Consider the following 12,909-nt stretch of genomic DNA (forward strand, 5'->3'; position numbering starts at 1 on the left):
CTGGCATGTCCAAATACTTGACTGAAAAGTATATCTGCCTGTAGCCATATGCTTCCAGAAAAATTAGCATTTGAGTTGTGGACTGAATAAAGCAGATGCTGCTCCTTAGTACAAGTAGACATTCCAATATACTCAGGGTTTAAATAGAATGAAAAGGTAGTGGAAGGTTTGGATTAACTATCATCTATCTATGTATATACATCTGTGTATCCATCTACCTATCATCCATTTAGCCATCCATCATCTATGTCTATCTGTCTTTCATCTATCTATCTCTCCACCTCTCAGCCTGGATTGCCTTACTGCATGAAACAGATATGGATCTTCTTTCTGTTGTACTCCTGGTTCTTGGGCCTTCAGACTCAGACTAGAATCTACAGCATTTGATTCTCCAGGTCTCTGGCTTTCAAACTATATCATCATCAGCTTTCCTGTGACTCCAGCTCTCAGATCTGCACATGGGAGATTGTAGGATTTCTCAGGCTCCAAAATTTCATGAGACAATCATAACTGGATATATAGGTAGATAGGTCCCATGGATCCCATCAATTCTGTTTCTCTGGAGAACCCCGGCTTATGTACCTTGCATTTGTGATGCTGAGATGAATAGCAAACGAGGTCCTGAGGTAGTAGTAAGAAATCTCACTAGAACTCAGGTACTAGGTTTAGGTAACATGCAGGTGATACAAATACCCCGTTGTCTGCACTCTCAGCAGGTAAGTGGTCAGTTCTGCCATAACCATCAAATATCTCGAGAGGGAGTTTGGGTACTCAGGAAGCTCCACTCACCCAATATTCCCCAAACTGCAAACCACCTCTTGTTCTTTGTTGAAAACAATGTCATTTGTACTTTTCTCAGGAAGGTTAACTTGTAGAAGAGATGTGTCAGAACTCAAGCTGTCTTCAAGAACAGGAGCCACGACTGTCTTTTTTTACTGAAAGAGATCTAGCTCTGAACCAGGTCCTGTGGGATACAAAGGGGTGGGTACAATTTGTGTGTACATCATAGTTTGTTTTCTGCCTGTGTCTCTTTGCCAAGGATCCAGCCACAGTCATTCTCATTCTCTCTCTCTCTCCTCCTCCTCCTCCTCTTCTTATTTTTCTTCTTCTTCTTCTCCTCCTCCTCCTACTCCTCCTGCTCTTCCCCCACCTCTTCTCTTCTTTCAAACTTATGTTTGTTATGAGTATCCATAAAATTTCCTGTAAACTGGGTCTGATCTGATTTTCTCCTTTCAAATTTGTATCCATTTGATTTTTTTTTTTTTTTTTTTTTTTTTTTTGCCTAGTGGCTCTTTCTAAAACTTCCAGGACTATATCAAATAGCAGTGGTGAAAGTGGGCATCCTTGTCTGGTCCTGGGTCTTAGTGAAAATGCTGAAAACATTTCCCCATTAAATAAGATGCTGGCAGTGTGTTTGTCATAAATTGTGTTGGTTGTGTTGAGGAATCTTCCTTTTATAACCAATTTCCTTAAGGTTTTCCTCATGAAAGGATGTTTTATTTTATCAAATGCTTTCTCTGCATGTATTATGTTTTTGTTATTGGGTTGGTTAATTGGATGTTCACATTGATTGATTTATGGATGTTGAGCCATCCCTGCATACCAGGGAGAAATCCCACTTTGTCTGGGTGAATGATCTCTCTGATGCATTGTTGGATTCAATTGGATAGTATATTTTGGAGGACTTTTTTTTGAGAATTTCTATATTCAATAGGGAAATTGGTCTATAGTTCTTTTTGTCTGCTGTATCTTTTTCTGGTTTAGGAATTAAGGTGATACTGGCTTAATAGAAGAAGTTTGGGAAAATTCCCTCCCTTTCAATTGGTTTGAAAAGGCTGAGAGGAGTTGGAATTAGGTCTTTTTAAGTGTATGGTAGAATTCAGCAATGAAGCCTTCTGGTCCTGGGCTTTTTTCTGTTGGGAGGGTCTTTATTACTGATTAAGTCTCTATCTTGGTTAGGCTTTCTACATCTTCATGGCTGAATTTTGGGAGGTTGTATGTGTTCAGGAATCTATCCATTTCTCCTAGGTTTCCCAATTTGTTGACATACAGCTCTTTGTAGTAATTCCTGATGATTCATTTTATTTCTATGGTATCTGTTTAACATTTCCTTTTTAATCAATGATTTTATTGATTTGGAAATTCTCTCTCCTTTTTTGGTTAGTTGGGCCAATGGTGTATCAATTTTGCTTATTTTTTCAATAAAACAGCTCTTTGTTTCACACATCTTTTGTATTTTTTGTTTAGTTTACTTATTCTCTAATTTAATTATTCCTTTTCTCCTACTAATTTTGGGTTTGTTTGTTGTTGTTTTTCTAGGTCCATGAGCTGCATAAAAAATGTTTTTATTTGATGCCTTTCCAGTTTCTTGATGTAGGCACCAATTGCTACAAATTGCTTTTGCTATATCCCATAATTTTTTTTTTTTTGACAGGCAGAGTGGACAGTGAGAGAGAGAGACAGAAAGAAAGGTCTTCCTTTGCCATTGGTTCACCCTCCAATGGCCGCCACGGCCGGTGCACCGCGCTGATCCAATGGCAGGAACCAGGTGCTTCTCCTGGTCTCCCATGGGGTGCAGGGCCCAAGCACTTGGGCCATCCTCCATTGCACTCCTTGGCCACAGCAGAGAGCTGGCCTGGAAGAGGGGCAACTGGGACAGAATCTGGCCCCCCGACCGGGACTAGAACCTGGTGTGCCGGTGCCGCAAGGCAGAGGATTAGCCTATTGAACCGCGGCGCTGGCTCCCATAAGTTTTGATAAGTTGTCTTGTCATTTTCATTCATTTACAGGAATTTTTTGATTTTTCTTTTGATTTCTTCTATGACCTATTGTTCACTCAGGAGCATGTTGCTCAATCTTCATTTGTTTGTATATGTTCTAGAGATTCTTGAAATGGTAATTCCTCTGTAGTCAGAAAAGATGCATGGTATGATTTCCATTTTTTTAATTTGCTGAGACTTGCTTTACGCCTAACATGTGGTCTATCCTAGAGAAAGCTCCATGCACTGGTGAGAAGAATGTGTATTCTGCAACCATAGGATGAAAAGTTCTGTAGATGTCTGTTTGGTCATTTGGTCTTAATGATGATGACAACTGTTGTTTCTTTGCAGATTTTGTGTCTAGTTGATCTGTCCATTGCTGAAATAGGGTGTTGAAATCCCCCATTAATGTATTTCTTTACATACCCGGGGTCCCTGGTTGTATACACATTTGCTATAGTCACATCTTCCCATTGAATTGATTCTTAATCAGTACATAGTGCCATTCTTTCTCTCTTTCAATGGTTTTTGTGTTAAAGTCTATTTTATCTGATACTAGGATGGCTACAACAGGCCTTTTCTGGTTTCTGTTAGCATGGGATATCTTTTTCCATCCTTTCACTTTCAGTCTGCATGTATCTTTGTTGGTGAGGTGTGTTTCTTGTAGGCAGCAAGTAGATGGGTTTGTTTTTTAAAATATTAAGCCAATCTCTATCTTTTAGCTGGAGAGTTGAAGTCATTTACATTCAAGTTGACTATTGAAAGTAACAACTTGGACCTGCCATTTTTCCATAAATATCCCTATTGTTTACTTTGAATTTCCTTTGAAGTTTTACTGGAAGATTTTCTTCCTCTGTCTTCTTTTGTAGTAATGACCATGTTCCTGTGTTTCTGTGTGCCGCACATCCTCAGCATCTTTTGTAGGGTTGGCCAGGTAGTTACAAATTCCTTCAATTTCTGTTTGTTATGGAAGGTCTTTATTTCACCTTCATTCATAAATGAGAGCTTTGCAGAGTATTGTATTCTGGGTTGACAGTTTTTTGCTCTTACGACTTGGAATATATCTTGCCATTTTTTCTTAGCCTGTAGGGTTTCAATGAGAAGTGTGCTGTGAGTCTAATTGGAGAGCCTCTGAAATAATCTGGCATTTCTGTTATGCACATTTTAGAATCTTTTCTTTATCTTTCACTGTGGAGAGTTTGATTACAATGGCCATGGTGAAGATCTTTTCTGGTCATTTCTATTAGGAGTTCTATGTGCTTCCTGTACTTGGACTTCCCATTCTTTCTCTAAATTGAGGAAGTTTTCTATAATATTTCACTAGATAGGCCTTCTAATCCATTCTCTTTCTACCCTCTCAGGAACTCCTTAGACCCATATGATGGGTCATTTGGTATTTCAGAAATCTAACATTGTTTTTAATTTTTATAATTTCCTTTTCTTTTTTATCTGACTAAAATTTCCAGATATTTGTCTTCTAACTCGTATGTTCTTTGTTCTGCCTCACTGAGTCTATTATTAAGGCTTTCACTGTATTTTTTATTTGATCTATTGAATACTTCATTTCTAATATTTCATTATGATTTCTCCATAAAATCTCAATTTCATGTGAATAATTTTAATTCATGTCATCTATGGATTTCTTTAATTCATGGATTTGCTTCTAATTGCTTCTGAGTAATCCAATGATTAGTCTTTTGAATTTGTTTCTGGTATTTCATCAATCACTTCATCTTCAGGTTCTAGAAAGTGTTGCTGTGTTCCTTTGGAGGCATCATGCTGTCTTCCTTATTCTTGTTTCTTGAATTTCTACATTTATTTTTTAATTTATTTTGTGAAGATATTTTTTGGTATTTTTTCCTCTAATGGCTTTCATCTTTGCACTAAGGCTCTGTGGCTTTGTGGAGTGTCTGCTCATTCAATGAATACCCAGAGGCATGTGCTGGAATTAGTCAGGGAGCTCTGTTCAGTGCTCCACTATGGGGGGAATATCTACCCACGTCAGGTGTGGTAGATCTCTCTCTCTCTCTCTTTTTTTTTTTTGATAAGCAGAGTGGACAGTGAGAAAGAGAGACAGAAAGAAAGGTCTTCCTTTGCCGTTGGTTCACCCTCCAATGGCCGCTGCGGCTGGCACGCCGCGGCCGACACACTGCGCTAATCCGATGGCAGGAGCCAGGTGCTTCTCCTGGTCTCCCATGGGGTGCAGGGCCCAAGCACTTGAGCCATCCTCCACTGCACTCCCTGGCCACAGCAGAGAGCTGGCCTGGAAGAGGGGTAACTGGGACAGAATCCAGTGCCCAGACCAGAACTAGAACCCGGTGTGCCAGCGCCGCAAGGCAGAGGATTAGCCGAGTGAGCCGTGGCGCCAGCAGTAGATCTCTTTTTATCAGAGGGGAGCATTTGACAGGAACTCGTGGCACAATGGTAGCACATATAAGGTTAGGACCAAGATGTTATATGTAAAGTTAGTTCAAAAATTTCATGGAAAGTGTTAAAAAGTATATTAATTTTTGAATAAAAATATTTTTGAAATCTATGCATTGTCAATATGCATTTATTATTAATATGCATTTCCCAAGAAATTTTTGAGGCCCTGTCATACATTTCACACATGAATGAATGAAGTAGTACCCATATAGCAGCAGTTAAAAAAATATGGACAAGTGTCCTTTAAAAATTTCATGAAATGTAGCCAGTGTTGTGGTATAGTGGGTTAAACACTGTGTGTGACACAGGCATCCCATATGTGTGCAGGATAGAGTCTCAGCTGCTCCACTTCCAATCTAGCACATCTAGAAAGCACTAGAATATAGCCCAAGTGCTTGGGGCCCTGCACTCCTGTGGGAGACCAAAAGAACCTTCTGGCTCCTGGCTCCTGGCTCCTGGCTCCCAGCTCTGGCCTGGGTCAGCATTGGTCATTATGATTATCTGAGAAGTGAACCAATGGATAGAAATCTGCCTTTCAAATAAACAAACTAAATTTTTAAAGAATAAATAAATATACTTCATGGAAATAAAATTAAAAGACAAATTTATTTGGGGCCAACCATTTAAAATCCATGCATATGAGGTGTCTTCATAATTTCATCAAATTGACCTGATTATATTAGTAATAGGAAGTGCAATAAGAAGCAATAACTGATGATGTTTATGCCCATCTGACTGCAAAAAAAATCATGGAAAATATGTATTATTTAAAATTTGTGTATAGATTGTAAATTACTTTTGTGCCAAAATAAGTTTATCTTTTAATTCCACTTTTCCATGAACTTTATGAAGCCCTCTTCTATGTAATGATCTGTCTAAGTTTATTTTTGCTTCTGTTCTCTGTAATTTTACCATTTTTCCATGCATATTGCCCATTCACTGAACTTGGCATGTAGTAAATTCTGTCAGAGTTGGCATATTAAATATCAAAGAAAGTGGGACTATACTGAAAGTGAGGTAAAAATTGGAGATGAAATATGATAAAGACCCATTCTCATGGGCTCAAATTTAGTGTTTTTTTTAATCATACTTCATTTTTTACAAATGAGACATAAGTAAAATAGAAATCTAGTAAGGATTTACATCAAATATTTTTAAAAACAGGAAAAATGAGCATCATGATGATATTTGACAAGAATTTCCATTATCAAGCTTCTATTCTTGTCTACAAATGTCAGCATATAAACTGGGCCTTTTCAGTTTCATTTTTTTTCATAGCTTCATGTTTTAAGCCCAGAAAATCTGGCCATTAGAAATTTATTTTTAAATGGATTAAGTGCTCTCCCTGGAGCAATCTTTAAACTTTTCCATCTATATTTTGATAAAACTTCACATGAAGTCAATAACAAATTAGAACATAAATATTTAAGCAGCTCAAAGATAAAATGAGAGCCTCTCTCTTTCTCTCTTTTTTATGTTGCTGGTAGTGTGCCAAATAGAGAGGAATTAAGGGTCTTGGGAAATATGTCAAATCCTTTGCTTGCACAAACCAGAAAAAAACAAGGAAAAGGTCACTAATCCAAGAGAGGTTGGTGTCACCTTGAAGTTGATTTCATTCACTTCAGGAATCCCCAATATTGTCAAAGAGCTTCTTTCCATCGTCTTCCTAATATTCAATGCAAAAATAAAGACCCTAATAATTTTTCCATGGAGCTCTTGTCCTTAACTAGGGCATGCTATCAGAACTCTGCTATTCTTGCTTTTTTTTAATGTACAGGAATTTTATTTATTTTCAATGGAAGTTTAAAGAACAAAAAGGCTCCCTGCTTCAAAAGCAAATCAGATGAAATGAGGAGCAGACAGAGTATCCCCCATCAAAAGAAACAAAGAATCAGTGGAATGAAAATAACCCAAGAATATGCTAATATATGCAAAGACGATTTCAGAAAGTGATGAATTTAAACAGATAAACCACAGAATAAGCCACCCATTTGCTAAAAGTCACTTAGAAAAGACTGTTTACTGAGATCACCTGTGCATGGAGATTGTCTATCAAAGAATGAATCTTATCTGTTCTGTGTGCTGAGATAAGATCTCATGCCAGGGAAGATTTTTCTGAGGCTTTCCTGGTAATTTTAGCTATTTGATTGTAAATCAGAATGTTTGTTCTGCCTAATGAACAAAAACGCTGGATTAGTCATAGCTGGTATTAAAAGTTGTTTTTGTTTACAGAATGGTTTAGACTTTAATGTTATCTGACTACTCAAAGAACATTCGCAAATGTCATATTTGTATGGCACACAAATAGTTCCCACTTTGAATGAACTGGAAACTAACAAATTAAGTCTCTGCCTGCCTCTGACTAACAGCTCTCCACACTGTGCTATGCTTAATAGGGAAGTATGGGAAAATGGTCCTGGAGCAGTGGCTTGTTGTGATTCACGTCTATTTCACTAAGGCTGGGAGAAGGCATTTGGTGTCCTGGTATTAAAGGTTCATGCACTTTCAGAGGTAACTTAATCATGTTTGTATTTAACCTAAGGATAATAACACTGGGGAGCCCAGTCAACTTCTTCAGAGATGGCTCAGTAAGAATTCATGCATTCGTTGATTCGTTGATTCATTCATTCATCCACTCTTCAAATATTAGGTAAGCATGTGCCAGGCACTGAGTCTGATGATGCAGAAATACAAGCAAGAGAAGCACGTTGCCCGGCCACTTGCTCTCCGGCATGCATCTGAGCTTACGTTCAAACTTGAGCAAAAATGAATATAAAAGCAATAGCTTATACCAAAAAATCAATTATTAGCACAGTAGAGAGTTAGTGTCTACTCACAGAAATTGGAATGTTAGCATTAGCAGAGATGATGGAATCATGTCAGAAAGGTTACAGATCTCACACGACTATTGCAGTGGTAAAGCCAAGACCACATCTCAGCAATTTTACTCCCATCTCTTCTACACCAGCCTACGGAGCCTTATTCTCCCAACCTCCTTCCAGTTTACTAGAGAGAAAGGGAATGTCTAATTTTGTAATGATGGCTATGGAGATTACATCACAATGTAGTTAATGATAAAAGCAAGACTTCAATACAGACACACTTTAAATAACGCATTAGGCTTATCACTGATGATATCTTTAATTATGCCAAGGCAAAACTGGAGACGGTCTAATGGGAAATACAGATTACTTGTTAAAATTATTAACAGAGTTAATGTGCTTACATTTGTTTATGTGTACTGGAATCAGTTCAAATATTTGACTGCAATGACAATATGTGTAAAGATCAATTAAAAGTCATAGAGATGAGATATTGGATTTCCAGACCTTAATAGGATTTCATCTGCACTTGCTATATTATGTTATACAATTATAATTGAGCTTCCATCAAATCACAGAATCTGTCACCTCACCAATTTATTTTCCAAGCACTAATGAAACTTATTTCCTGTTGAGAATATTTTTAAAAGCATAACCCTGAGGAAGGGAGTTGGCTCAGGGGGCAATAGGAATGTATTTACTTAGCACACCTAGGTAAAAAACTGGACATAAGTAAAACGAATTTGACAGTTTCAGGAGGATCCTTAGTAGCTATTTGTTCTTATTATAAAAAGCATGTAAGGTCTCTCAAAAGGAATTGTAAACAACACGTGTAACTCATGCTCACTTTGAGCCCAAACATCAGATTGATTCTCTGCTTCTTTATTGTTAGGGAGTCAAGCTAGAGGCAATACTGATATGATATTTTCCTCTGGATTTTTCTTATTCTTTTCCCTAAATTGAAATCATGCACTGAATTATAAAACAAAATTCTCTGAAAAATAACGTTGTGAGATAGCTTTTGCTTGATAAAATACGAACTGCTATTACAGTTTTGTTTAGAGACAATAGTGTGATACGGCCATAAGATGGCAAACTCTAGAATGACAGAACTGATGAAACTGTTCGGAAAGTCACAAAGATACTATAAAAGTCACCTTGTGCATCTCATACTGGCTTATGATCGTGCAGCCACAAGTGGAGGTAGACATTTCTTCTGGGGGATAGGCAGTGGAACTCCTTAAACTCATTTTATTTACTGACAACAATAAGGGACCTCACTGGATATGGCTCTCAATGGGAAACCCCTCCCTGACAGATGCATGGCCAGATCTGCTAAAAAAATATCCAGGAATTAAGTGCTCATCTCATTGAAACAATTGTCAGAAAATGTCAAAACATTCCTCTTATGTTGCGTTGTCACTGCAATCCTACCTTCCTAAGCCCCAGTGTTCAACTCAGTTCAGCTCAAGAAGTACAGACAGTTGGCCATCAGTATCCACAAGTTCCATATACTCTGATTCAACCAATCATGGATACAAAATATGAAAAATAATTACATCTATATTGAACATGAGCAGACTTTTAAAAAATTATTCCTTAAGCTATACAGTCTAACAGTTATTTACATGGCATTTCCATTGGGCTAGGTATTACAGGTGATCTAATATAAAGTGCATGGGAGGATGTGCATAGGTTCAGTGCAAATGCAATACTGTTTTATATAAGAGACTTGAGCACCTGCAGATTTGGGTCTCCTCTGGGGGGCCTGGACATAAGCCTCTGTGAATCCTGAGGGATGATAGCACTCTACCCTCTCCCTGTACAGAGCTTAGCTGCCTTTTCTTCAGCACATTCAATCCTCTTCTTCACCCCTGGGGGTGTGGTGGAGAAGAACCAGGTTGGGAAACACTCTCAGGCTTCTCTCAACTCTGTGATGCAATTCATGCATTTGCAGCACAACTTTGCTTAGCTTGTTTTCTTGTGTCAACACAGTATTTTAATAGATGCCATCTTAGCTGGTCTCCCTTTCAGGGGGAAAAACAATTAATCAAAACATTGAAAAAACGATGCTATACTAAACATTTGAACCTTCCTCTCTCCACTCAACCTCTTCAGACTAAATATGCTCAGTTCTCTTAAGGTTTCCTCACAAGACAAAGTTTCCTGAGGTGCCATGCTCTCCCTTCACATTCAGTCAGCTACTGAGCCCTCTGATCATGCCTCCTAAATATGTCCTTGTCCCATAGCCCAGGTCTCTGTCATCTGGCTCCAAAAGCATCTTCGTCATGCATCTCTCTGCCTCTATCCTTATACCCTTCTGTCATGGTAGACAGCTATCTTTCCAAATACTAATCTCATCATGTCACACCCCTGGCTCCCTCTTGCTTTGGGCATGAAGTACAAATCCTTTATCATCTTATTTTTTTTAAGATTTACTTATTTGAAAGGCAGAGTTACATAGAGGCAGAGGCAGAGAGAGAGAGAGAGATCTTCCATTCACTGGTTCACTCCCCAGATGGCCCCAATGGCTGGAGCTGCGCTGATCTGAAGCCAGGAGCTTCTTCCAGATCTCCCATGCAGGTACAGGGGCCCAAGAACTTGAGCTATCTTCTACTGCTTCTACTGATTTTCTAAGCCATAGCAGAGAAATGGATTGGAAGTGGAGCAGCAAGGACTCAAACTGGCACCCATAGGGGATGCTGGCACTGCAGGTGGTGGCTTTACCTACTATGCCAGTGCCAGCCCCTAGGATAGACTATGATCTGGTCTCTTTTTATCTTCTCTATTCTAATGTCTCTCTAATCTCCCCATTGAAAATAGTAGTCCCAGATAGAGCAACATTTTTTTAAGATTTATTTATTTATTTGAAAGGCAGAGTTACAGGGAGAGAGGAGAGACAGAGAGATCTTCCATCTCCTGGTTCACCACCCAAATGGCTGCAATGGTTAGGTCTGGGCCAGCCCAGTTCCAAGAGCCAGGAGCTTCTTCTGGGTCTCCCAGGTGAGTGCAGGGGCCCAAGCACTCAGGCCATCTTCCTCTAATTTCCCAGGCACATCAGCATGGGCTGGATCAGAAGTGGAGCAGCCAGCCCAGGAAATCTTCTTCAGTTTCTATAATGAGCCACACTCTTTCCTCCAGGTCTTTGCTTTGGCTGTCTCCTAACCTGAAATCCCTTCCTCTTTATCTATAACTTCATCACCTGGCCTGCACATGATTCGAGTCCTGGCCTAGATGGCACATCCTCCTCAAGGACATTTTCCCTAACCCTCAGGACACTTAAAAGGTGATTCAGAAAGAAATGAAGACAAAAACAAACAAGCAGTCAAGCAAGCAAACAAACAAAAAAACACTAAAAGGTGATTCAGAAAGAAAGAAAATATTTGAAAAACAAAATTGCATCTGTCCTGAACCTGTACATTTTATTCTTTGTGTTTCCTTAAACAATACAGTATAACAATGATTGCATAGCATTTACTCTATTAGATGTTATAAATAGTGTAGAGATGATTTAAAGTACTCAAGACTATGTACCTAGGTAGTAAGTAAATACTATGGTGCCATTTTATATATGGCACTTGAACACCTGTGAATGTTGGTATCTGCAAGGGAGTCCTGGAACCAACCCTCCCCCACCCCCCACCCCACACACATGCAGATACCAAGGGACCACTGTACTTACATTACTACTCTCTTCCTCAACATCATTAGGTATTTGGGGGCAGAGATTATGTCATCTTGTGTACTATAGAAGTCTCAGAGCTCGGCATGATGCCTGGCATATAACATGTACAACATATATGTTTTAAAAGGAGAAGGGGTACAAAGCAGAATGGAGGGTGGGAAGTATTAGAAGCCATTAAACATAACACTCGTGCAGCCAGCATTGTTCAACACTGAAATGCCAGCATCCCATATGGGTGCCAGTTCGTGTCCTGGCTGTCCTGCTTCTGATCTAGCTCCTTGCTAATGGTCTGGGAAAAGCAGCAGAGGATGGCCTAAGTGCTTGGGTCTGTGTACCTGTGTGGGAGACTCAGATGAAGCTCCTGGCTCCTGGCTTCAAACCAGCCCAATTTAGGCCTTTGTGGCCATTTGGGGAGTGAAGCAGCAGATGGATAATCTCTTTCTGCCTCTCCCCCACCTTCTCTCTCTGTAACTCTGCCTTTCAATTAAAGTAAATCTTTTTAAAAAAATTGTAGTTCCAGCAGTTAACATGTGTCATTGTTCATGACATGTTTCTTCAAAGCCTCACTGTTCTAATCTATAAAATGTTGATAATTACAAGAGCTTCCTAGTAGTTATGATGACTAAAGCAATTCATATACGTAAAGCACTTGGACATGAAGTTCATATATCTAATGCACTTGGAACTGTGCCCTGACACATAGTAAGTGCTTTATAAGTGTTTTGCTAGTGCTAGATAGGATTTTACACAGTGCTGAGCCAGGAGGAACACTCAATAAACAATAGATGTTTTCTTTCAACAAACAAAGTCACAAACTTAAAATTCAAATATAGGAATGGGTGTTTCTTGCAGTGGTTGAGACGCTGCTTAGGATACTCGCATCCCACATTCTGAGTGTCTGGGCTTGATTCCTGGCTCCACTTCCGCAGCCAGTCATGGTTCTAGTAACTGGATCTCTGCCAATCACAAGGAAGATCCAGGCTGAATTCTCTGCTTCCAGCTTGAGCCTGGATTATCCTCAGTTTGTTGCCAGCATTTAGGAAAAATAGTAGATGGATGGTGTCTCTCTCTCTTGTGTTTGCTTTTCAAATAAAATGAAAGAAAACAACAATTTTTAAAAATATATCAAATATGGCGCACCAAGCGAGTTCACACACGCAGACTCCCGCGAGCGAGGCGACTGCGTGAACCCGGCCCTCTCGGGCCGGGCTGGGCT

General features: G+C 39.3%; 1 long non-coding RNA gene and 1 other non-coding gene across 8 annotated transcripts in view; one reads left to right on the plus strand and one right to left on the minus strand.

The window, feature by feature from the left end:
- LOC149123592 (uncharacterized) overlaps positions 1-12,909 on the minus strand; it is a 501,504-nt gene that overhangs the window by 205,514 nt on the left and 283,081 nt on the right. The window contains exon 4 of one of the 7 annotated variants that reach the window (XR_016216960.1): positions 9,663-10,035. The exons of the other annotated variants lie outside the window; for them this stretch is intronic. This is a non-coding gene — a long non-coding RNA (uncharacterized LOC149123592). Of the gene's footprint in view, positions 1-9,662; positions 10,036-12,909 lie in introns of those variants that run through there. 7 annotated transcript variants of the gene reach the window in all.
- LOC127491223 (small nucleolar RNA SNORD49) lies at positions 5,853-5,923 on the plus strand. Its single transcript, XR_007919813.1, has one exon. It is a non-coding gene; the product is annotated as a small nucleolar RNA SNORD49 (small nucleolar RNA).

The sequence above is a fragment of the Oryctolagus cuniculus genome, chromosome 11 (assembly GCF_051225735.1).
Source record: "Oryctolagus cuniculus isolate XC-2025 breed Fujian yellow rabbit chromosome 11, ASM5122573v1, whole genome shotgun sequence".
Classification (NCBI taxonomy): domain Eukaryota; kingdom Metazoa; phylum Chordata; class Mammalia; order Lagomorpha; family Leporidae; genus Oryctolagus; species Oryctolagus cuniculus.